The sequence below is a fragment of the Bos mutus genome, chromosome 6 (genome assembly GCF_027580195.1).
Source record: "Bos mutus isolate GX-2022 chromosome 6, NWIPB_WYAK_1.1, whole genome shotgun sequence".
Lineage (NCBI taxonomy): Eukaryota > Metazoa > Chordata > Mammalia > Artiodactyla > Bovidae > Bos > Bos mutus.
The window spans coordinates 42,956,393-42,982,471 of NC_091622.1; the positions used below are offsets into that span (position 1 = coordinate 42,956,393).

The window sequence follows — 26,079 nt, forward strand, 5'->3', positions numbered from 1 at the left end:
TGATTCGATAAGTATATATTGATGCATTAACAAGTGTGAGGCATTATGTGGAAGAATAATTAGAAATAAAGCCTGGAATACTTACCCTCAGTTTTCACTTGGGAATAATAAGGCATATACCCCCAAATACAGAAAATTTGATTCTGTTAAAGGAGGAGTTTGAGGTATTAGAGTGCATGAGTATTAGAAAGGGTTTCATTTATCCACTTAGGAAAAATTGAAGTCTTGAAAGACTTGTAAGACCTAAGAATCCCTTTCTTCATCCATTAAGTAGAATAACTGTTCTCAAACTTTCTCATGCATCCCAATCACCTGGAGAACTTGTTAAAACAGAGTGTAGAACTCACCCCCAGAATTAGTGAGGAGAAGGGCCAAGAATCAGCTTTTTTACCGATTTCTCAGATCATAGTCTGAGGACTACATTTTGCAAATCACTGAGTTAGAGGAGTCTTCAGAACTGGAGGCAGGGAAGAAAGAATGTCAGTGGGATCCGATGGGAAACATGGTAGCTATGCAGGGAAGATAAATTGTATAAGAGAAATATCAGGAACAATGTTGCAAAAATAAATTAGCCCAACCGTTCAAGGGTGGATTGCACTGAAATGTCCTTCTGAGGGTGCATTCATTTAACACTTCAGGCAGGAGAAAATGCTAGAAGCCTTTGGGCAGTTTACCCTGAATAACTTGTAATAAGACACTATTGTCCTAGATATTTTGCTAAGTGCTGGGAATAACAGAAAGAAATTCGATTATTTTTTCCAATAAGATAAGTCATTCAGTTATTCTCAACAGAAGGGAAGATTCATCCCAATGTAATCTTGTGTTATAACATCCCAAAGGGGAATGGAGGGCCAAAGTAAATGACATTTGAGGGAAAAATCCACAAGATGTCTAAATACAGACCACTATCCTTATTACTAACTTGCTGTGTGAGCTCAGGCATGCTGTGTGACTTCTCTGATTTTCAATTTCATTACCTAAAAACAAATGATCTGCCTCTCTGAGGTGGTACCTAAGGCTATGATCAGATAGACTGTTGAAGAAGAGAGACTACTCAAAAGTGATTTCTACATGAAAGGACTGGAGAACTGGGGAAATTATGAATCTAGTGACAAAAGTAAAAATAACATCAATATTTTTCATTTCAAACTAGAACACACTATGACCTTGCCTTAAAGTGGAATAACAATAACAAAAAACGAGCCCATTAGGATATCTTCATTTAAAAAGTTACATTCGGTTTTGGAGGTTAAGAATAGATAATGTATTGGGAGGCAACAAATATACATATAGATGAATTCTAATTTAATGCAAACCTGTTAGTTTATTTATGTTATTAATATGATACCCTAGAGGATATAAACCAATTAAAAATCCATTTCAATTATTAATTGGGTCCCTTAATTGAAGGGACATAATAAATTAATTAAAATGTCCTCAGCTCTATTCACTAAGGAAAACACCTAAGTTAGGGAATAGATTGGACAAACAGATAGGTGTTAAACTCTTCAAGTGGACCCTATCCAACTCCACATGGAAAAAATAGCCAAATCCACAGTGGGAGGTGTTGGAAAGAGAAGACCAAGGAGAAAAGAGATACAAAGATGGATATATCTCTTAGTTCTGTGGATGTGGTGTCAGAGACTGGCCAATTAAACATTTCAGGCCTCAGTTTACTTAAATATAATGTAAGATCATTGAATTAAATAATTTAAAATGTTCCTCTCTCATTCTGGCTATTATAACTCATGATAAATACATGGGCCAAAATGTCCTAAAACTCACTGATTGCTCTAACCCTAATCTGGGTCAGAGTTAAGGGCTCTGAGGATGAAGTACCATAGCTATTTTTTGTTTTTGTTTTTTCAGCTTTTTATTTTGTATTGGGGTATAGCCAATTAACAGGCTTTCCTGGTGGCTCAGACAGTAAAGAATCCAACTACAATGCAGGAGATCCAGGTTTGAACCCTGGGTCGGGAAAATCCCCCAGAGAAGTAAATGGGATCCCACTCTAGTATTCTTGACTGGAAAATTCCATGGACAGAGGAATCTGGTGGGTGATGGTCCCACTGAACCACCACAGAAGTTCCATGCCTTAGCATCTTTAGAGTGAGACACCACTGAGCGACTAACACTTTCACAGCCAATAAACAATGTTGTGACAGTTTCAGGTAAATGGCAAAGGGATCCAACTATACATATACAGGTAACCATTCTCCCCCAAACCACACTCCCACAGTTCTTGCTCACAAGTAGCTCAGGATCTCAAGGTGTCAGAAATAAATGCTAAATCTGTGAAAACAGGGAGTGAATGAAAATACACAGTTGATATCCAACTAGCCTGGCCTCAAATCACAACTCGGCATGTGGATGACCCTCTGATTCTTCAAGTAAAAATGGAAATAATAATACCTCAGGATATTAATATGTTAATTAAATAAGACAGATATTGAAATTATATAGCATACCTGGTAGATGGTAAATTCTCAGTACAGGGGTTGGTGTATTTTCCCATATCTTTTCTAAGCAAATAAAGATGTCTTGACTCTCCAAGGTGTTTGGAGGGTATCAAATGGCTGAAAGAAAGTATTTTGTACAGAAGTGTGAACAAGTGTTTAGGAATGTACAAAACAACAAAATAGTTTTAGCTCAGTGTTCAAGAGATTAAAATGAGCTCTGGTAGAAGAGAAAAATATTTTTTTCACTGTGTAAATTGAGAAATACGTCATATCAAAGAAAATGTATAAATATGTATATAGTACATTTTAAAGCACATTAATAAAAATAAATAAAATAAACACCCCTGTACCTAACACCTGGAGAAGGAAATGGCAACCCGCTCCAGTGTTCTTGCCTGGAGAATCCCATGGACGGAGAAGCCTGGTAGGCTGCCGTCCGTGGGGTCGCACAGAGTCAGACACGACTGAAGAGACTTGGCAGTACCTAACACCAAACTTCAGAATCACCTGAAAAATTCCTGCATTCTTCTGCTAACATTCTATTTCACCACCATCAGAGGTAACTGAAATTTTTGTGCTAACAATGCAATTTTGCCTTACCATGTTTAAAAATATTTATTTATTTGGCTGTGCCAGGTCTTAGTTACAGCATGTGAAGTCTTACTTGTGGCATGTAGGATCAAGCTCCCTGACCCCGATCTAACTCAGATCCCCTGCAATGGGAGCACGGAGTCTTAGCCGCTGGACCACCAGGGAAGTCCCATGCCTTAGCATTTTTATCACATCTGTATTTACCCCTAATATGTATTGTTTAGTTTTAGCTGGTTTGGGGCATTAAGTAGAGGGGGAAATATTCTATATTCTATGATGAATTGCTTCTTTCATACAACATAGGATTTTGAGATTAATCTGTATTGTACTAACTCACCTTCACTGTTGTATCCCATTGAATGAATAGTCCATTAGTTATTTATGTGGTACACTATTGATGAATAATTTTTTTTAATTAAATGCAGTGCTGCTGCACATGTTCTTTTATATCTCTTGTGGTAACTACACAGAAAAGTTTCTCAAGGCTATGTATTTTGGAAAACAGAACTGCTGGGTCATCAGATATTCTCAAGCTTACTAATCATGCCAAAATTGTTTTTCAAAGTCATTGTTTCAGCTTGGACCCTCACTTTCAGTGACTACTTCACGTGCTTAAGAGTATTTGATATTTTCAGGTGTTGCAGTGTTACAAAAGTGAGAGTTTTTAATTGGCTGTTCTCTGATTTCTAATAAAGTTGAGAGAATATTTTCATATAATCTTGGGTCCATTTGTGTTTTCCTATTCTGAAATATTTGTTTGGATATTTCATCCATTTTTATATTAAAATACTTGTCTTTTTCTTCTTGATTTAAAAAATAGGTTATCAATTTCTTACTCTAACCCTTTTCTGGTTTTACAGATTGCAAACAGCATTTTCAAGTTTGTGCTTTCTCTAATCTCTATATGGCAACTTTTGAGAAATGGAATTTAATTTTAATTTAGTTTTTATTTTATGGTTTTAGCCTTTTATCTTTTTAAATAAACTTTTTTTCAAGTTTAAAGTCACAAAGGCTTTATTCTAACATTCTTTTGTAAAGTTGGCTATGCATGTTTAAGTACTAGATCTATCTGGAATTTTGTTTTGTGTAAGATATTGGGTCAAGATCTATTTTTTCTTCTTTTATTTTCTTTTTAAATGAGCAATCCATGCATTATTTAATAATTAACCCATTTTTCACCATTGATAATGCAATGAAGTACTGCCATGAATTAGTCTTTTAAATACGGGGTGGATATGATTCTGACCTCTCAGTCTACCCTAGGCTCATAAAATATTGTTCTAATTTTTCATGTATTGATAGTAAATTTTTATATCCAGGACAGTATGAATGCTCCTCTGGCTCTTTTTTGAAAAATCTTAGCTGTTTTTTGTCCTTTATTCTATTATTTATATTGCTAATTCAACTTAGAAATCCTTTCAAATAATTTTTAGAATTACCCATTATTCACTAGATCACTTCAGAAAGAAATTACCTTTAAGATATTTAATATTTTCATACACAAATGTGGTATTTACATCTCTTACTTTTATGCTTTATTTTCTATTTTTCTGTAAATTTTTATAATTTTCTCCTTTAAAATTTTTATACATTATTTTGCTCCTAGGTGCACTTTGGTGTACGTTGTTTCTATTGAAATGTTACTTTTATATATTGTGTACAAATAAAATCATATTTTATATATTGAGTTGAGTTTGTGTGTTCGTATTATATCTGTGTATTAATATTATATACTAAAAATGGTATTCATACATACAAAAATTAAATTTTATATATTGGCATTTTATCAAGAAACTGCTAAATTTACTTATTCTAATAATTTGTTTGAATATTTTTTATTTCCTTTATCAGGTTAAAGAGGTTTATTTTTATTCCTAATTTGGTAATATATATATATATATATATATATATATATATATATATTTCATATATCTATATGGAAGCCATATGGGCTTCCCTCATAGCTCAGTTGGTAAAGAATCTGCCTGCAATGCAGGAGACCCGGGTTTGATCCCTGGGTTGGGAAGATCCCCTGGAGAAGGAAATGGCAACCCACTCCAGTGTTCTTGCCTGAAGAATCCCATGGACAGAGGAGCCTGGCAGGCTACAGTCCATGGGGTTGCAAGAGTTGGACATGACTTAGCACCTAAACCACCACCAATATGTGTGGTTTATACATACACAATAGGTAAAGTTTGTTGGATTTGATCACAGATTTATTTAAGCTTCCATTGAAATGATTATATAATTTTTCTATTTCTACTAATGTGGATAATTACAGTGTAGGTTGTTGAATGTTGAATTAAATCTGCTTCCTTATATGCAGGGCTTCCCTGATAGCTCAATGGGTAAAGAATCTGCCTGCAATACGGGAGACCCCTGTTCAGTTCCTGGGTCAGCAAGATCTGCTAGAGAAGGGATAGGCTACCCACTCCAGTATTCTTAGGCTTCCCTTGTGGCTCAGCTGGTAAAGAATCCACCTGCAATGTGGGAGACCTGGGTTGGATCCCTGAGTTGGGAAGATCCCCTGGAGAAGGGAAAGTCTACCCACTCCAGTATTCTGGCCTGGAGAATTTTATGGACTGTACAGTCCATGGGGTCACGAAGAGTCAGACACAACTGAGTGACTTTCACTTTCACTTTCTTACATGCAGGTGGGTTATGATGTAGTATCTTTCTTATATATTGCTGGATTTGGGGTTGCCTATTCAGTGATTTTTCATTTATATTCAAAGTAAGATTGACCTGTAATTTTTGTTTCTAATTCTTTCTCTAAATTTGATATCAGGTTTATGTTATTGTTATTTAGTTGGTAAGTCATGTCTGACTCTTTTGAGACCCCATGGACTGTAGCCAACCAGGCTCCCCTGTCCATGGGATTTACAGGCAATACTGGAGTGGGTTGCCATTACCTTCTCCAGGGATCTTCCTGACCCAGGCACTAAACCTACATCTCCTACATTGCCAGGCAGATATTTTATCACTGAGCCGTCTGGGAAGCTCCCATCAGATTTATACTAGGCTCATAAAATGAATTTGATGTTTTTCCCTATTATTTTATTTTCTGAAATACTTTGTATATGTTTTTCTTTTTAATTTTGGATATAATTCACATAGAAAAACATTTGGACTTAGCTTTCTTTATGAGAACATATTTTTATCTAACATCTTTGTTCCTTAATCGTTACGTGATGACCCAGGTTTTCTATTTCTTCTGCAGCAGTTTTAGTTGAAAATAATCTTTTTAGGAAGGTTAGATGTTCAAGCTGGTTTTAGAAAAGGCAGAGGAATCAGAGATCAAATTGCCAACATCCGCTGGATCATGGAAAAAGCAAGAGAGTTCCAGAAAAACATCTATTTCTGCTTTATTGACTATGCCAAGCCTTTGACTGTGTGGATCACAATAAACTGTGGAAAATTCTGAAAGAGATGGGAATACCAGACCACCTGATCTGCCTCTTGAGAAACCTATATACAGGTCAGGAAGCAACAGTTAGAACTGGACATGGAACAACAGACTGGTTCCAAATAGGAAAAGGAGTTCGTCAAGGCTGAATATTGTCACCCTGCTTATTTAACTTATATGCAGAGTACATCATGAGAAACGCTGGGCTGGAAGAAACACAAGCTGGAATCAAGATTGCTGGGAGAAATATTAATAATCTCAGATATGCAGATGACCCCACCTTTATGGCAGAAAGTGAAGAGGAACTAAAAAGCCTCTTGATGAAAGTGAAAGAGGAGAGTGAAAAATTGGCTTAAAGCTCAACATTCAGAAAATGAAGATCATGGCATCTGGTCCCATCACTTCATGGGAAATATATGGGGAAACAGTGGAAACAGTGTCAGACTTTATTTTTTGGGCTCCAAAATTACTGCAGATGGTGACTGCAGCCATGAAATTAAAAGACGCTTACTCCTTGGAAGGAAAGTTATGACCAACCTAGATAGCATATTCAAAAGCAGAGACATTACTTTGCCAACAAAGGTCCATCTAGTCAAGGCTATGGTTTTTCCACTGGTCATGTATGGATGTGAGAGTTGGACTGTGAAGAAAGCTGAGCACCAAAGAATTGATGCTTTTGAACTTTGGTGTTGGATAAGACTCTTGAGAGTCCCTTGGACTGCAAGGAGATCCAACCAGTCTATCCTAAAAAGATCAGTCCTGGGTGTTCATTGGAAGGACTGATGCTGAAACTGAAACTCCAGTACTTTGGCCACCTCATGCAAAGAGTTGGCTCATTGGAAAAGACTCTGATGCTGGGAGGGATTGGGGGCAGGAAGAGAAGGGGACAACAGAGGATGAGATAGCTGGATGGCATCACTGACTTGATGGATGTAAGTCTGAATGAACTCCAGGAGTTGGTGATAGACAGGGAGGCCTGGCATGCTGCGATTCATGGGGTTGCAAAGAGTAGGACACAACTGAGTGACTGAACTGAACTGAATGAATACACCAATATAATGACAACATAACTCAGGATGCTTGCTGTATCATGTTATTTATTTGGCCCTGTTTTCCAATTGTCTGATGATCCTTTAAATTTTTTTCTATCTTATATAGTAAACTAATTTGCGTTACCTATTATAGGGGACTTGCCTGGTGGCTCAAGAGGTAAAGAATCCACTTGCAATGCAGGAGCTGCAGGAGAAACGGGTTTGATCCCTGGGTTGGTAAGATCCCTGGAGGAAGGCATGGCAACCCACTGCAGTATTCTCTTCTGGAGAATTCCATGGACAGAAAAACCAGGAGGGATGACGTCCATGGGGTCATAAAGAGTTGGACACAACTGAAGCAACTTGGCATACACACATGCATGTGTTATAAATATCATTATCCAGTACCGTTTTGTGTTTTATTGCCTTCATTCACAGTAATTTTTCTAATGGAAAAGTAATTTTCATAAAGTTGAATTTGTTAATAATTTACTTTATAGTATTAGGAAAATTTTTCTCTTAAAATGTATTACACATTCCAGGTATATATATTATATAGTGGTATAATGTTAGTCACTTAGTCATGTCTGAATCTTTGTGACCCCATGGACTATAGCCCACCAGGCTCCAGGTGGGCTGGTCCATCGAATGCTCCAGGCAAGAATACTGGAGTGGGTAGCCATTCCCTTCTTCAGGGGTCTTCCCAACCTGGTTCTCCTGCATTGCAGGTGGATTCCTTACCATCTGAGCCACGAGGGGAGCCCATAGAGCCTCCTCTTTATTATATATATATATAAAACCACCTAGATTTCATTTTGCAGGAAAGAAAGAATGTTATACAAATCTAGATTATTTTTTTCTAAGTAGAAAATAATTTTGAAAATATAAATGCCTTTACTGAATTCAGTAGCCTGGAATGTCTTAAGGGAAATAACTTTGTCTTAGTATTATCATATACAAGGAACTAATCTCAGTGGGTTTATATATAATTTATATATTTTCAAAGTAATTTTATAAATAAATTAATGATTTCAACAATGTATGTATTAATAAATTACCTCTAAGTTTCTTTCCTTGGGATTTTTATGGAAAAAATAATACAGACTAAAGTAAATATGAATCATATATCGCACAAACCAATAATTTTGTGTTTGCCTCTACCATCCATGTTTACATATTTTGTATAATTGTACTGATTATGTGTTATTTAATTATGTGCCTTATAAACTTTTGAATAATAATTGTACTAAATTTAATTTCAACAACTTTATTTTTATGTTTATTTACCGAATTTCATTTTACTAGTTCATTGATGAAGTTAGTGAAGGTGTTAGTCGCTCAGTCATGTCTGACTGTTTGTGACTCCATGGTCTGTCCATAGAATTCTCAAGGAAAGAATACTGGAGTGGGTTGCCATTTCCTTCTCCAAGGGATCTTCCCAACCCAGGGATTGAACCCAGGTCTTCTGCATTGCAGGGAGATTCTTTTGACACTGACTATTAAATTGTTTCCAATTATTTTACTATAATAATTGTGTTTCTTAAACTTATTTGTGTAGCTAGAGATGTGTTTCTACTGTGGCATGACTAATATTTATATCAAGAATCTTGTACTTATAATGTTATGAGTTGAAAGCTAATTTTACTTATTACTCACTAGCAAAGTATTTACCTATCTGGAACTAATAAGGGTAAGTCACAGGGTTTTCATTGAAGTTATTAATATTTTTTTAATGCTGTGAACTTCACTAAGTATAATAATCTCAACTAATGTTAATGGAGCCTGCCCCTACTCTTCTTGCTTATAATAAAAACATATGAGTAGAATTCCTTAGTCAAATAATTTGAATATCTAATGACTCCAGCCAAGTATTTAACTGCCTGCAAGTGTCTAAATTATTGAGTTGTAGCATACTTAGCTGGAGAAGGCAATGGCACCCCACTCCAGTACTCTTGCCTGGAAAATCTCATGGGCAGAGGAGCCTGGTAGGCTGAAGTCCATGGGGTCGCTAAGATTCAGACACGACTGAGCGACTTCACTTTCACTTTCTTGCATTGGAGAAGGCAATGGCAACCCACTGCAGAGTTCTTGCCTGGAGAATCCCAGGGACAAGGGAGGCTGGTGGGCTGCCATCTATGGGGTCACACAGAGTCGGACACGACTGAAGCGACTTGGCAGCAGCAGTAGCAGCATACTTAGCTTTAGCACAACATAGCAAACATGAGCATTGCTCACATCACATACATAGTATAAGTTAGAAATAAACTGCTCCCAATTTACAGATGACAAAACAAGGCACAAAGAGGTTAAGAGAGCTTCTAAAATCACACAGCTGATAAACGGCAAATAAAAGGCAGATTAAATCGAACTATCTAACTCCAGAGACTGTATGTTTAATGCTATGATTCCTGAAACTTGTATAAACATCTCCCTGACACTAATTACTTCTTATATTTTGGAGACAAACACATTTTAACTAGATTTCTTAATTTAAAATTGCACAAGATTTAGGGCCACCTTATTTTCTGTGCTAGCCATTTTCCACCTAATCATACAGTGTTTCAGTGCTATTCATTTCCCAAATATATATGCCTTCTCAGCTGATTTTAAGCTTCTTTAAGAGTTAGACTAATTTTGCATGTTTCTTTTGAATACTCTATAACATCCTCCATAGTGGATAATCAATAAACACTTACTGCCTGATGTTTAGACTGTCTAAATACTTTATTTCTCTGTGAAATTGTCTGTTTCTAATCAGAAAATGAAAATAAAAGTTGTCATAAGAAAACAAATCTTAAGAGAGTAAAAAATACAAACAAAAATGTTTAAAGGTCACATTAGATTCATTATAAAAAGTGACCAGATCAGGATTCTTTAACAAGTTTGGAAGAGAACCCCACTAGTTTATTTCCCTAGAGATCTGAGATTAGAAGAGAATATCAAGAAGATGGAGGAGGAATAGAACAGGGAGACCACTTTCTTCGCCACAAATTCATCGAAAGAACATTTGAATGCTGAGCAAATTCCACAAAACAACTTCTGAATGCTGGCAGAGGACATCAGGCACCCAAAAAGGCAGCCCATTGCCTTTGAAAGGAGGTAGGACAAAATATAAAAGATAAAAAGAGAGACAAAAGAGGTAGGGATGGAGATGCATCCCAGGAAGGGAGACTTAAAAAAGAGAGAAGTTTCCAAACACCAGGAAACATTCTCTCTGGTGGGTCTGTGGCAAGCCTTGGAATCTCAAAGGGCAAAATAACTGGAAGGAAAAATAAATAAATAATTAAAACTCACAGATTATGTGCCTAACAGCAACTCCCAGTGGAGCAGCCCAGATGCTCGCATCTCCCACTAGCAAGCGGGGGCTGGACAGGGAGGCGCAGGCTGCATTGCTTAGGATAAGGACCAGGTCTGAATGCGCCAAGGGCAATCTGAAGGTACTAGCTTGAGATAGCAACCCAGACTGTGGGATAGCTATCCCGCGAAAAGCCCTAACCTAAGACACCACCAGGCCCACTCACAGAACAAAGGATTGAGCAGAGCTAGCCGGCTGCAGACTGGCACATTCCCCACTGGAGACAGGCAGGCGAGGGCAGCCAGAGCCAGAAAGGGGCAATTGCGGCCCCAGGGAGGCATCCTGTACCAAACTGCAAGCAGACATCGTTGCTAACCAAGACTTCTTGGGATTCTGGACGATCAACATCCGCCGGGAGGGTCGCAGCCAGAGATCAGCTCCCCAGAAGAGACACACGGCACATCTGAGAAGGCGCACCTGTTGTACACCCAGAAAACTGAGTGGCTAGGATAGAGGAGGCAATAAGTCACAGCCTTTAACTGGAGGCGACTGTGCTCACCAAGCACCTCGTCACCTGAGCTGCTCAGACCTGGGACAAGCACAAAATGCAGGCCCAACCAAATCTACGCCTTTATGGAGTACCCCGGAACCTGAACCTGAGCGGCTTAGACCTGGAGAGTGCCTACAATGCAGGGCCAGCATCAGACAGTTCCCGGTAGAGAAACCTAGAGCCTGAGCAGTGTAGACTGGGAAAGCGCACACACTGAGCCGAGGCAAACCCAGTGTAGCTGAATCACTGTGAGCACATGCCAGTGATATTTGTTTGCAGTGTTCCTCCCTCCTCACAGCACAACTGAACAAGTGAGCCTAAAAAAAGTGACCATCACTGCCCCCCTTGTGTCAGGGCGGAAATTAGACACTGAAGAGACTAGTAAACAGAAGAAGCGAAAATAAATAGAGGGAACCGCTTTGGAAGTGACAGGTGCAATAGATTAAAACCCTGTAGTTGCACCAACTACATAGGAAGGGGCCTATAGACCTTGAGAAGTACAAGCTGGACCAAGGAACTATCTGAAAATGAACTGACCCCACACTGTCTGCAACAGCTCCAGAGAAAGCCCTAGATATATTTTTACTATTATCATTTTTTTTTCTTTTCTTTTCTTTTCTTTTTAAAATTTACATAATTGTATTAGTTTTGCCAAATATCAATATGAATCCCCCACAGGTATACATGTGTTCCCCATCCTGAACCCTCCTCCCTCCTCCCTCCCCATACCATCCCTCTGGGTCGTCCCAGTGCACTAGCCCCAAGCATCCAGTATCGTGCATCGAACCTGGATTGGCAACTCGTTTCTTACATGGTATTTTACATGCTTCAATGTCATTCTCCCAAATCTTCCCACCCTCTCCCTCTCCCACAGAGTCCATAAGACTGTTCTATACATCAGTGTCTCTTTTGCTGTCTCGTACACCAGGTTATTGTTACCATCTTTCTAAATTCCATATATATGCATTAGTATACTGTATTGGTGTTTTTCCTTCTGGCTTACTTCACTCTGTATAATAGGCTCCAGTTTCATCCACCTCATTAGAACTGATTCAAATGTATTCTTTTTAATGGCTGAGTAATACTCCATTGTGTATATGTACCATAGCTTTCTTATCCATTCATCTGCTGATGGACATCTAGGTTGCTTCCATGTCCTGGCTATTGTAAACAGTGCTGCGATGAACATTAGGGTGCATGTGTCTCTTTCCCTTCTGGTTATCATTCTTTTAATTAAAAAAAATTTTTTTTTAATTTAAGTCTCTATTACTCCTTTAATTTTCATTTTTATAACAACTATTACCTTGCAAAAAAAAAGATCCTATTTTTAAAGCAAACTTCATATATATATATATTTTTTTAATAATTTTTGTGACATAGTTTTTTTTTTTTTTATTGTATTTTTGAGAATCTAACCTCTACACTAGATTTTTAATCTTTGCTTTTTGGTATTTGTTATCAACTTTGTACCCTTAAGAACTCAATCTTCAGTACCCATTTTTACTTGGGAGTGAGATCACTGGCCTGGTTGCTTTCTCCTCCTTTTGACTCTCCTTTCTCTCCACCAGGTGGCCTCTATCTCCCCCTTCCCCCTTTTCTTCTCTACCCACTCTGTGAAACTCTTTGTGTGTTCTGGGCTGTGGAGAACATTTAGGGAACTGATTACTGGCTGGATCTGTCTCTCTCCTTTTGATTTCCCCTTTTATCCTCCTGGCCACCTCTGTCTCCTTCCTCCCTCTTCTCTTCTCCATGTAACTCTGTGTACCTCTCTAGGTGTCCCTCACTGTGAAGAAACTTTTCATCATTAACCTAGATGTTTTACCATCGGTGCTGTATAGATGGAGAAGTCTTGAGGCTACTGTAAAAATAAGACTGAAAACCAGAGGCAGGAGGCTTAAGTACAAATCCTGAGAACACCTGAGAACTCCTGAATCCAGGGAACATTAATCAATAGATCAGATCAGATCAGATCAGTTGCTCAGTCATGTCCGACTCTTTGCAACCCCATGAATTGCAGCACACCAGGCCTCCCTGTCTATCACCAACTCCCAGAGTTCACCCAGACTCACGTCCATTGAGTCAGTGATGCCATCCAGCCATCTCATCCTCTGTCGTCCCCTTCTCCTCTTGCCCCCAATCCCTCCCAGCATCAGAGTCTTTTCCAATGAGTACATCTCTTCGCATAAGGTGGCCAAAGTACTGGAGTTTCAGCTTTAGCATCATTACTTCCAAATATCCCAGGGCTGATCTCCTTCAGAATGGACTGGTTGGATCTCCTTGAAGTCCAAGGGACTCTCAAGAGTCTTCTCCAACACCACAGTTCAAAAGCATCAATTCTTCAGCGCTCAGCCTTCTTCACAGTCCAACTCTCACATCCATACATGACCACTGGAAAAACCATAGCCTTGACTAGACGGACCTTTGTTGGCTAAGTAATGTCTCTGCTTTTGAATATGCTATCTAGGTTGGTCATAACTTTCCTTCCAAGGAGTAAGCGTCTTTTAATTTCATGGCTGCAGTCACCATCTGCAGTAATTTTGGAGCCCAAAAAATAAAGTCTGACACTGTTTCCACTGTTTCCCCATATATTTCCCATGAAGTGATGGGACCAGATGCCATGATCTTCATTTTCTGAATGTTGAGCTTTAAGCCAATTTTTCACTCTCCTCTTTCACTTTCATCAAGAGGCTTTTTAGTTCCTCTTCACTTTCTGCCATAAAGGTGGGGTCATCTGCATATCTGAGGTTATTGAGATTTCTCCCAGCAATCTTGATTCCAGCTTTCTTCCAGCCCAGCGTTTCTCATGATGTACTCTGCATATAAGTTAAATAAACAGGCTGAAAATATACAGCCTTGACGCACTCCTTTTCCTATTTGGAACCAGTCTGTTATTCCATGTCCAGTTCTAACTGTTGCTTCCTGACCTGTATATAGGTTTCTCAAGAGGCAGATCAGGTGGTCTGGTATTCCCATCTCTTTCAGAATTTTCCACAGTTTATTGTGATCCACACAGTCAAGGGCTTTGGCATAGTCAATAAAGCAGAAATAGATGTTTTTCTGGAACTCTCTTGCTTTTTCCATGATCCAGCGGATGTTAGCAATTTGATCTCTGATTCCTCTGCCTTTTCTAAAACTAGCTTGAACATAAGGAAGTTCACAGTTCACATATTGCTGAAGCCTGGCTTGGAGAATTTTGAGCATTACTTTACTAGCGTGTGAGATGAGTGCAAATGTGCGGTAGTTTGAGCATTCTTTGGCATTGTCTTTCTTTGGGATTGGAATGAAAACTGACCTTTTCCAGTCCTGTGGCCACTGCTGAGTTTTCCAAATTTGCTGGCATATTGAGTGCAGCACTTTCACAGCATCATCTTTCAGGATTTGGAATAGCTCAACTGGAATTCTATCACCTCCACTAGCATTGTTCATAGTGATTCTAATCAATAGGAGCTCATCAAATGCCTCCATACCTATGCTGAAACCAAGCACCACCCAAGGACAACCAGTTCTAGAGTAAGAGATACCACACAAATTCTCCAGCAACACAGGAACATAGCCCTGAGCTTCAATATACAGGCTGCCCAAAGTCACACCAAACCCATCGACATCTCAAAACTCATTACTGGACACTTCGTTGTGCTCCAGAGAGAAGAAATCCAGCTCCACCCACAGGAACACATTTACAAGCTTCCCTAACCAGGAAACCTTGACAAGCCACACGTCGTACCCACCCACAGCAAGGAACCTCCACAATAAGGAGGAACCACAAACTACCAGAATACAGAAAGGCCACCCCAAACACACCAATATAAATAAGATGAAAAGGCAGAGAAATACTGAGCAGGCAAAGGAACAAGATAAATGCTCACCAAACCAAATAAAAGAGGAAGAGATAGGGAATCTACCTGATAAAGATTTCGGAATAATGATAGTGAAAATGATCCAAAACCTTGAAAACAAATTGAAGTTACAGATAAATAGCCTGGAGACAAGGATCGATAAGATGCAAGAAAGGTTTAACAAGCACCTAGAAGAAATAAAAAAAAGTCAACATATAATGAATAATTGTATGCAATAAATGAGATCAAAAACACTCTGGAGGGAACAAACAGTAGAATAATGGAGGCAGAAGATAGGATAAGTGAGGTAGAAGATTGAATGGTAGAAATAAATGAAACAGAGAGGAAAAAAGAAAAAAAAAAAATTAAAAGAAATGAGAACAACCTCAAAGACCTCTGGGACAATGTTAAACGCTCCAGCATTCAAATCACAGGCTTCCCAGAAGAAGAAGACAAAAAGAAAGACCATGAGAAAATACTTGAAGAGATAATAGTTGAAAACTTCCCTAAAATGGAGAAGCAAATGATCACCCAAACCCAAGAAACCCAGAGAGTCCCAAACAGGATAAACCCAAGGCGAAACACCCCAAGACACATATTAATCAAATTAACAAAGATCAAACACAAAGAACAAATATTAAAAGCAGCAAGGGAAAAACAACAAATAACACACAAGGGGATTCCCATAAGGATAAGAGCTGATCTTTCAAAAGAAACTCTTCAGGCCAGGAGGAAATGGCAAGACATACTTAAAGTGATGAAAGAAAATAACCTACAGCCCAGATTACTGTACCCAGCAAGGATCTCATTCAAATATGAAGGAGAAATCAAAAGCTTTACAGACAAGCAAAAGCTGAGAGAATTCAGCACCACCAAACCAGCTCTCCAACAAATTCTAAAGGATCTTCTCTAGACAGGAAACACAAAAAGGGTGTATAAACTCAAACCCAAAACAATAAAGTAAATGGCAATGGGATCATACTTATCAATAATTACCTTAAACGTAAATGGGTTGAATGCCCCAACCAAAAGCCAAAGACTGGCTGAATGGATACAAAAATAAGACCCCTACATATGTTGTCTACAAGAGACCCACCTCAGAACAGGGGACACATACAGACTGAAAGTGAAGGGCTGAAGGGCTGGAAAAAGATATTCCATGCAAATAGAGACCAAAAGAAAGCAGGAGTAGCAATACTCATATCAGATAAAATAGACTTTAAAACAAAGGCTGTGATAAGATACAAAGATGGACACTACATAATGATCAAAGGGTCAATTGAAGAAGAAGATATAACAATTATAAATATATATGCACCCAACATAGGAGCACAAAAAATTGTAAGATAAATGTTAAAAAGTATGAAAGGGGAAATTAACAATAACACAATAATAGTGGGAGACTTTAATACCCCACTCACACCTATGGATAGATTAACTAAATAGAAAATTAACAAGGAAACACAAACTTTAAATGATAAAATAGACCAGTTAGACCTAATTGATATCTATAGAACATTTTACCCCAAAACAATGAATTCCACCTTTTTCTCAAGCACACATGGAACCTTATCCAGGATAGATCACATCCTGGGCTATAAATATAGCCTTGGTAAATTAAAAAAAAAAAATTTTTAATCATTCCAAGCATCTTTTTTGACCACAATGCAGTAAGATCAGATGTCAAATACACGAGAAAAACTATTAAAAATGCCAACATATGGAGGCTGAACAGCACACTGCTGAAAAACCAACAAATCACAGAAGAAATCAAAAAAGAAATTAAAATATGCATAGAAACAAATGAAAATGAAAACACAATAACTCAAAACCTATGGGACACTGTAAAAGCAGTGCTAAAGGGATCATAGCAATACAGGCTTACCTCAAGAAACAAGAAAAAAGTCAAATAAATAATGGAATTCTACACCTAAAGCAACTAGAAAAGGAAGAAATGAAGAACACCAAGGTTAGTAGAAGGAAAGAAATCTTAAATTAGGGCAGAAGTAAATGCAAAAGAAACAAAAGAGACCATAGCAAAAATCAACAAAGCCAAAAGCTGGTTCTTTGAGAAGATAAATAAAATTGACAAACCATTAGCCAGACTCATCAAGAAACAAAGGGAGAAAAATCAAATCAACAAAATTAGAAATGAAAATGGAGAGATCACAACAGACAACACAGAAATACAAAGGATCATAAGAGACTATTACCAGCAACTATATGCAAATAAAATGGACAACGGGGAAGAAATGGACAAATTCTTAGAAAAGTACTACTTTCCAAAACTAAACCAGGAAGAAATAAAAAATCTTGACAGGCCCATAACAAGCACAGAAATTGAAACTGTAATCAGAAATCTTCCAACAAGCAAAAGTGCAGGTCCAGACGGCTTCACAGCTGAATTCTACCAAAAATTTAGAGAAGAGCTAACACCTATCCTGCTCAAACTCTTCCAGAAAATTGCAGAGGAAGGTAAACTTCCAAACTCATTCTATGAGGCCACCATCACCCTAATACCAAAACCTGACAAAGATGCCACAAAAAAAGAAAACTACAGGCCAATATCACTGATGAACATAGATGCAAAAATCATTAACAAAATTCTAGAGAACAGAATCCAACAACATATTAAAAAGATCATACCTCATGACCAAGTGGGCTTTATCTCAGGGATGCAAGGATTCTTCAATATCCGCAAATCAATCAATGTAATACACCACATTAACAAATTGAAGAATAAAAGCCATATGATTATCTCAATAGACTCAGAGAAAGCCTTTGACAAAATTCAACATCCACATCCATGTATGATAAAAACTCTCCAGAAAGCAGGAATAGAAGGAACATACCTCAACATAATAAAACCTATATATGATAAACCCACAGCAAACATTATACTCAGTGGTGAAAAATTGAAAGCATTTCCCCTAAAGTCAGGAACAAGACAAGGGTGCCCACTCTAACAACTAATATTCAATATAGTTTTGGAAGTTTCGGCCACAGAAATTAGAGAAGAAAAAGAAATCCAAATAGGAAAAGAAGAAGTAAAACTCTCACTGTTTGCAGATTACATGATCCTCTACAAAGAAAACCCTAAAGACTTCACCAGAAAATTACTAGAACTAATCAATGAATATAGTAAAGTTGCAGAATATAAAATCAACACACAGAAATCCCTTGCATTCCTATACACTAACAATGAGAAAACAGAAAGAGAAATTAAGGAGACAATTCCATTCATCATTGCAATGAAAAGAATAAAATACTTAGGAATATATCTACCTAAAGAAACAAAAGACCTATATGTATAAAACTATAAAACACTGGTGAAAGAAGTCAAAGAGAACACAAATAGATGGAGAAATATACCGTGTTCATGGATCAGAAGAATCAATATAGTGAAAATGAGTATATTACCCAAAGCAATTTATAGATTCAATGCAATCCCTATCAAGCTACCAATGGTATTTTTCAGAGAACTAGAACAAATAATTTCACAATTTGTATGGAAATACAAAAATCCTCGAATAGCCAAAGCAATCTTGAGAAAGAAGAATGGAACTAGAGGAATCAACCTGCCTGACTTTAGGCTCTACTACAAAGCCACAGTCATCAAGACAGTATGTTACTGGCACAAAGACAGAAATATTGATCAATGGAACAAAATAGAAAGCCCAGAGATAAATCCACGCACCTATGGACACCATATCATTGACAAAGGAGGCAAGAATATGCAATGGAGAAAAGACAATCTCTTTAACAAGTGGTGCTGGGGAAACTGGTCAACCACTTGTAAAAGAATGAAACTAGATCACTATCTAATAGCATACACAAAAATAAACTCAAAATGGATTAAAGATCTAAACGTAAGACCAGAAACTTATAACTCCCAAAGGAAAACATAGGGAAAACACTCTCTGACATACATCACAGCAGGATCCTCTATGACCCACTTCCCAGAATATTGGAAAGAAAAGCAAAAATAAACAAATGGGACCTAATTAAAATTAAAAGCTTCTGCACAACAAAGGAAACTATAAGCAAGGGGGAAAGACAGCCTTCAGAATGGGAGAAAATAATAGAAACGAAGCAACAAAGAATTAATCTCAAAAATATACAAGAACTCCTGCAGCTCAATTCCAGAAAAATAAACCACCCAATCAAAAAGTGGGCCAAAGAACTAAACAGACATTTCTCCGAAGACATAAAGATGGCTAACAAACATATGAAAAGATGCTCAACATCACTCATTATCAGAGAAATGCAAATCAAAACCACAATGAGGTACCATTTCACATTAGTTGGAATGGCTGCTATCCAAAAGTCTACAAGCAATAAATGCTGGAGAGGGTGTGGAGAAAAGGGAACCCTCTTACATTGTTGGTGGGAATGCAAACTAGTACAGCCACTATGGAGAACAGTGTGGAGATTCCTTAAAAAACCGGAAATAGAACTGCCACATGACCCAGCAATCCCACTGCTGGGCATACACACCGAGGAAACCAGAATTGAAAGAGACACGTGTACCCCAATGTTCATTGCAGCACGGTTTATAGTAGCCAGGATATGGAAGCAACCTAGATGTCCATCAGCAGATGAATGGATAAGAAAGCTGTGGAACATATACACAATGGAGTACAGTTCTAATGAGGTGGATGAAACTGGAGCCTATTATACAGAGTGAAGTAAGCCAGAAAGAAAAACAACAATACAGTATACTAACGCATATATATGGAATTTAGAAAGATGGTAACAATAACCCTGTAAGCAAGACAGCAAAAGAGACACAGATGTATAGAACAGTCTTTTGGACTCTGTGGGTGAGGGCGAGGGAGGGATGATATGGGAGAATGGCACTGAAACATGTAAATTATCACACGTGAAATGAATCGCCAGTCCAGGTTCAATGCATGATACAGGGTGCTCTGGGCTGGTGCACTGGGATGACCCAGAGGGATGGGATGGGGAGGGTGGTGCGAGGGGGGTTCAGGATGGGCAACACATGTACACCCATGGCAGATTCATGTCAATGTATGGCAAAACCAATACAATATTGTAAAGTAAAAAAATAAATTAATTAAAAAAAAAGAAAGTTACTAAGAGATTAGATCATCGAAGTTCTAAATAACAACAACAACAACAACAAAAAAATTGTAAAAAAGAAAAAAAGAAGAGAGTATCAGTGCAAGAATCTTCCTTGCTAGGAATCTTACCAGTCATGGATGCAGGTGGGTAATAACTAACCAAAATGGACAACCACCAGGTTCTACTTCCCAGCAGAGCATCCCATCTCAATCTGCCTTAGGAACATGGTCTGACTAGCACCGTATCTGATGTGGTAAATCTTTGTATTATTGTTTCAAATCTGGGAGATTGAAGGGTTAAATTCAACCTCGACAGGCAGCAACATATATGTGAAGAAATTCAAACCAATTGTGATAACTGAATTGGTCACCAATAGGTTGAATAAGCTGAAGCTGCTTTATGATATATAGAGCTTCAATAACAAAGTACAGGACAACTCCCTTTAATTTACTGAGATGTCATAAAAATTAATGTAATAATATATGATCATCTGGCCTATAATAGGCACTTCGCAAATGGTGCTATCACCATGATTAAAAGATTACTTATGGGGAGTACTTTCTTTCCATCCTTTCTATAACCATCTGGGTTTCGAATGTTTCTATTTACTATAATATAAATTAAGATATACTCAAAAGTATAACATATATACCCCACTCAGGTCACTAATCATTTCTCATACCCCCGTCATTGTGACTAAACGTATTAAATCATACTCCTATGTATGAACAACAACAACAAGAACAACAAAAAAACCCTTAAGTAAATCAATTACAGTTATTTACCATGTAAGTTTTAAAATAGATTAAATTTCCTTGAGATGAGCTAGAAAAATTATTGGCAAGACAAATTTTTTTCTCATAAATTGTATTTTTATTTTTGGGAAATGCCTTTCCTCCATTGAGTAAGCTAATTTTTTTTTTCAATGAATTTAAATAAATCAACACTTAAAAAAAAGAGAAAAATACTTAAAAAATTTTTTTCCCAAATATGGCAAATATTGTCTGGAAAAAAATTGTCTGATATACCTTTATGTGTCAGTAAATTTAATACTTTCATTGAGAAAAATTGATATAAACCTGATGCTGATCTACTACCAAAGTAGATATTTTAGGAACTTTGTGGTTTATTTTCAGCACCTGTTCCAAGATAGGTTGCATTCATGCCCATGAGGTATAACACAGTTAAGTGCTGAGACTTGAATTTTATTCCTAAAAACCAATCCACTGAGTCACCTAAACTGGCTTTACATGCACAGATCTGCATGCTGTTTCCTTCTAGCTAATGTAAGTGCTACCAGTCCCTCAATGCCGTGTCCCTTATGCCCCTCTCTCATATTCCATTTATTTTAAGTGTCCAGGATAGGCAAACCTATAGAACTAGAAAGTAGATTAGTGGTTGCCTAAGGCTGAGGAGGTATTGGGTTGCGGGATCTAGGATCGATAAAGGGTATGGGGTTTCTTTCGAGGATGATGAAAATATTCGAAAATTCATTATGGTGATAGTTGGAAAACTGAATACATCAAAAATCATTGAATTGTACACTTTAAGTGGATGAATTATATCTAAACTATATTTCAAGTAAGCTGTTATAAAAAACATAAAATAAATGTTTTAGAAATAGCTGAAGGGAGAGATGTGAGATGTGAGATATAGATGTGAGAGTTGAACTACAAAGAAAGCTGAGTGCTGAAGAATTGATGCCTTTGAACTGTGGTGTTAAAGAAGACTCTTGAGAGTCCCTTGGACTGCAAGGAGATCCATCCAGTACATCTTAAAGGTAATCAGTCCTGAATATTCATTGGAAGGACTGATGCTGAAGCTGAAACTCCAATATGCTTGCCACCTGATGCGAAGAACTGACTCATTTGAAAAGACCCTGATGCTAGGAAAGATTGAAGGCAGGAGGAGAAGGAGACGACAGTGGATGAGATGGTTGGATGGCATCACTGACTCAATTGACATGAGTTTGAGTAAACTCTGGGAGTTGGTAATGGACAGGGAGGCCTGGCATACTGTAGTCCATGGGATTTCAAAGAGTCAGACACAACTGAGAGACTGAACTGAACTGAACTGAAAAGGAGAGAGGAAGCTGTATGACTTTCATCCGCAGTGTTGTGCCAAGCTTTACTAGCATCTTAGTTCATTGTGTCTTGATTGACAGACATAGATGGGGGGAAAAAACAGACTAGAATTCTCCCTGTGCAACATCAAGGCAAGGAAAAGCCATTTTAATGATGCCAAAATATTTACCACAATTTTTCTGCTTAACCAGATCTAGTGACACGATTCACACGTAAGGCAATCAGTGAAAGTGAAGTCTTTCAGTCGTCTCAGACTCTGCAACCCCATGAACTGTAGCCTACCAGACTCTTCCATCCATGAGATTTTTCAGGCAAGAGTACTGGAGTGGGTTGCCATTTCCTTCTCCAGGAGATCTTCCTGACCCAGGGATCAAACCTGGGTCTCAGATGAATGAAGGCAATGAAGGGTTAAAATAAAAACCCCTTTGTCAGACCCTGTAAGTTTCTACATTTGATGTGCAGAAGCTTTGTGTATGACCTTAATGTTTTTCAAGTGAATGATTGAGAGATATATAGAGATACAACTTTGTTTTCAGGGTAGTGAGCACTTTCATCTTGATACAGGATAGAGTCACTCATACAAGTACTCAACTCAATAGAATCTCATTATAAGTATTTAAATGGGCAGGAAGGAAAAGAAGCAGAGAAGAGAAATATCTATTTAATTGATACATTGAGCCAAATAAGAGGCTAGTAGGCATATTTAATTGTTTTTGTTGCTATTTATTTGCTAAGTCATGTCTGACTCTTTTGCAACCCGCTAGACTGTAGCCCACCAGGTTCCTTTGTCCATGGGATTTCCCAGGCAAGGATACTGGAGTGGGTTGCCATTCTGTGCAAATATCTCAGAAAAAGCCTAAACTGAGAGGCTGGAATACACCTTCTGCCAGCATCTTAGTACCCATGTGCTTCTCAGAACCCAAGCATCTTATCCCATTACCAATGTTTTAAGAATCTGTCTACCTGGACTGTATAAAGTAGCCAACTACTTTATCTGTGGTCCTACTGAACAAAGAGTGCGTAATTACAATGATGGTTGAAATATAGACTTTGCTCAACTTTGTTAAGGAAGATCTCCTATCTAGAACTTTCCAAAGGGAGTTTCAAGGGTAATTTGATAATATACAATTGTCTTCTTATTTGTGCTCTGACCTTAGACTCTAGTCTTCATGTAAGTGGTATCTTCATTTTATTTCCTAGTCTGCTCAATTGATAAAGTTTTGGACAGATGATAGGGGCTTCCCAGGTGGCACTAGCAATAAAGAATTTGCCTGTAATGCAGGAGATGTGGGTGCAATCTCTGGGTCAGAAAGACTCCCCATAGGAGCAAATCGGAATCACTCCACTATTCTTGCCTGGAGAATCCCACTGACAGAGGAGCCTGGTGGGTTACAATCAATAGGGTCACTAAGAGTCAGACAAGATTGAGCACGCACACAGCTCAATGACAGCTCATAAATGAGATATAGCTATAAGAAGTTACTAGAGCATCAGATACAAAATATTATGTAGATAAAAAGAAGCTTGGAGCAAAAGAGAAACAGTGCAAGAGAAAGAAAATGTAGTGCTTAGAAAATATAAAAAGGAAACTGACAATAAAAATGAAAACCTGAAATGAAAATCTGTAGGCCTTCTTGTACCCTTGACTCAAGTAACAAATAGAATTGTTTCAAATATACACTTTATCTGTATCAATGGTAGTACTTTAAAGGCTTAACTTGCAGTACTCAAGTTGATCTGAAATTTGAAATATTACTCTCAGTAAGTTAATTGTACTCTCAGTATTTAAATAATTATTAAAAGGTTCCATAAGTTCTTCCAAGTTGAATCACTGTTTGACTAAAGGAACTTTTTCAGTTTTGTTTTATTTTGGCTTCTCTTAATGAAGCAATGCAGGTTTCACAGGTGGCTCAGTGGGTAAAGAATCTGCTTGCAACGCAGGAGATGTAGGATATGTGGATTTGATCCCTGGGCGGGGAAGATCCCCATGGAGGAAGGCATGGCAACACACACTCCAGTATTCTTGCCTGGATAATCCCATGGACAGAGAAGCCTGGTGGGCTACAGTCCAGGGGATCTCAAAGAGTTGAACACAGCTGAAGCGACTTAGCACGCATGCAGAGGAATAAACTAGGTGGAACTGAGAAACATAGGAAAAATAAATTGCACTTTTCCTTTACAATAAGAATTTCCATTACTGTTTGGTAAAAACAAAGCTGAGATAGAAGAAACAGAAAATAGAAGATTAGTATCACATTCCCTTATTATGACTTTCCTGATATGAGTGCTATAGGACTTCAGTGGGAGATCTAAAGCTAGGCTCTAAAAATAAAGATCAACTTTACGGAAAAGGCCAAATTTTAATTTGGCCTTGAAGAATGGGTAGAGTGGGAATAAGCAGAGGATGGGAGGCCAGGCTTTTCAGATGGTAGAAAATGGCTCAACAATAAGTCAGGTAACAGAATGCTTATAGATAACATTTGCAGACAGTGGGAGAGAGACAGCAGTCTGACACTGATGTAGGGGTTCAGGTGTGGGGGCCCCAACAACGTGTGGGTTCTATTTATGATGGGATAGCAACCTGTTGTGGCTACACTTTTCTTTCACACCCGAATACAATACTGTGATCTGTCTCAGCTGTGAGAAGCCTGCCCCCTTCCCTACCTCCTGAGGATTCCCAAGGTGAGGGCATTGATGTTCTCCATCCCTGCTCATGTGCCATGCATTCCCCACCTTCTTGATTCTGAATCTCCTTGAAAATTTTTGCTTTTGAAATTCATATTAATTTCTTTATCTCCTGAACTCTAGCTATCTACCTGGTAGATACAGCTCCAAGCTCTTCATTCCCAGAGGAGCCAATAATTCAAGATGGGATAGAATATAGCATATTCTAACTGAAGATTAGAGAAACAATACAGAGGTATTTGGTTGGGTGGGAGTATTACAGTAAAATGGGAAACATCCTAAAATTGATATTACACGTACCTATTTAAGTGTTTCAGCCAATTCTGCCCCAAGAAATTTCTTCCAGATCTTCTTTCTGCTCAGAATCCAGATGGCTATGATTTCCTGATGTCTGTGTGTAACTATGTGTGAGTGTGTGTGTATATATACACGTACATATATATTTATACACACAAAAAATGTGTGTCTCTATTTCCATCTTCTCCTAGTTCTAGAATATAGCACTACCCCTCAACTTCCAAAAGCAGTGGTGCACAAAAGCAAAATTCTTGACACTTGATAATGCAGAGTAATTTTGCTTTCTGTCTCCACTCCCACCCTGTACTAGTCTTGGGGGCCTAATTTTGCATAATCTAAAAATCCCACCAGTAAGTTTTTCTAAACAAAAGAGTGTCTACACCAGAGCTGAATTCTGCTGTTCCCCTCTAATGCAGAAAACAGCTGCAACCATTTCTATTTTTTAGTGATCTTTTTTTTTTTCCTGCTTGTTACATATTATTGAAGACTGATTAGCTAAGCAAATCATTTAGGTTCGGGAAGAAGTAAAACAAACACGGTGCTTGAGGATGACAAAGCTCATTTGAAGTAGGCTCCCGATAGTGCTTGGTTCATACGTGGAGAAAAAAACAGTCTTTGCTTTTCCTTTCTTTTTTTGATCTTTCCACCATATTCAACAAAATAAACTCAGCAAATAAAAAGAAAATCACTGTATGAAAACTAGACGATAGCACTCAAAGTGCAGAGTGGGAAAAACTGGCAATGCAGATAGCATGGC

General features: G+C 37.9%; 1 long non-coding RNA gene across 2 annotated transcripts in view; it reads right to left on the reverse strand.

Moving 5' to 3' along the window:
* LOC138988295 (uncharacterized) overlaps window positions 1–11,525 on the reverse strand; it is a 29,122-nt gene extending 17,597 nt beyond the window's left edge. The window contains exons 1-2 of one of the 2 annotated variants that reach the window (XR_011464609.1): window positions 11,159–11,519; window positions 2,469–2,576 (exon numbers count right to left, since the gene is read on the reverse strand). This is a non-coding gene — a long non-coding RNA (uncharacterized lncRNA). Of the gene's footprint in view, window positions 1–2,468; window positions 2,577–11,158 lie in introns of both variants that reach the window. The other variant, XR_011464610.1, reaches the window with a different exon arrangement.
* Window positions 11,526–26,079: the final 14,554 nt, after the last annotated feature.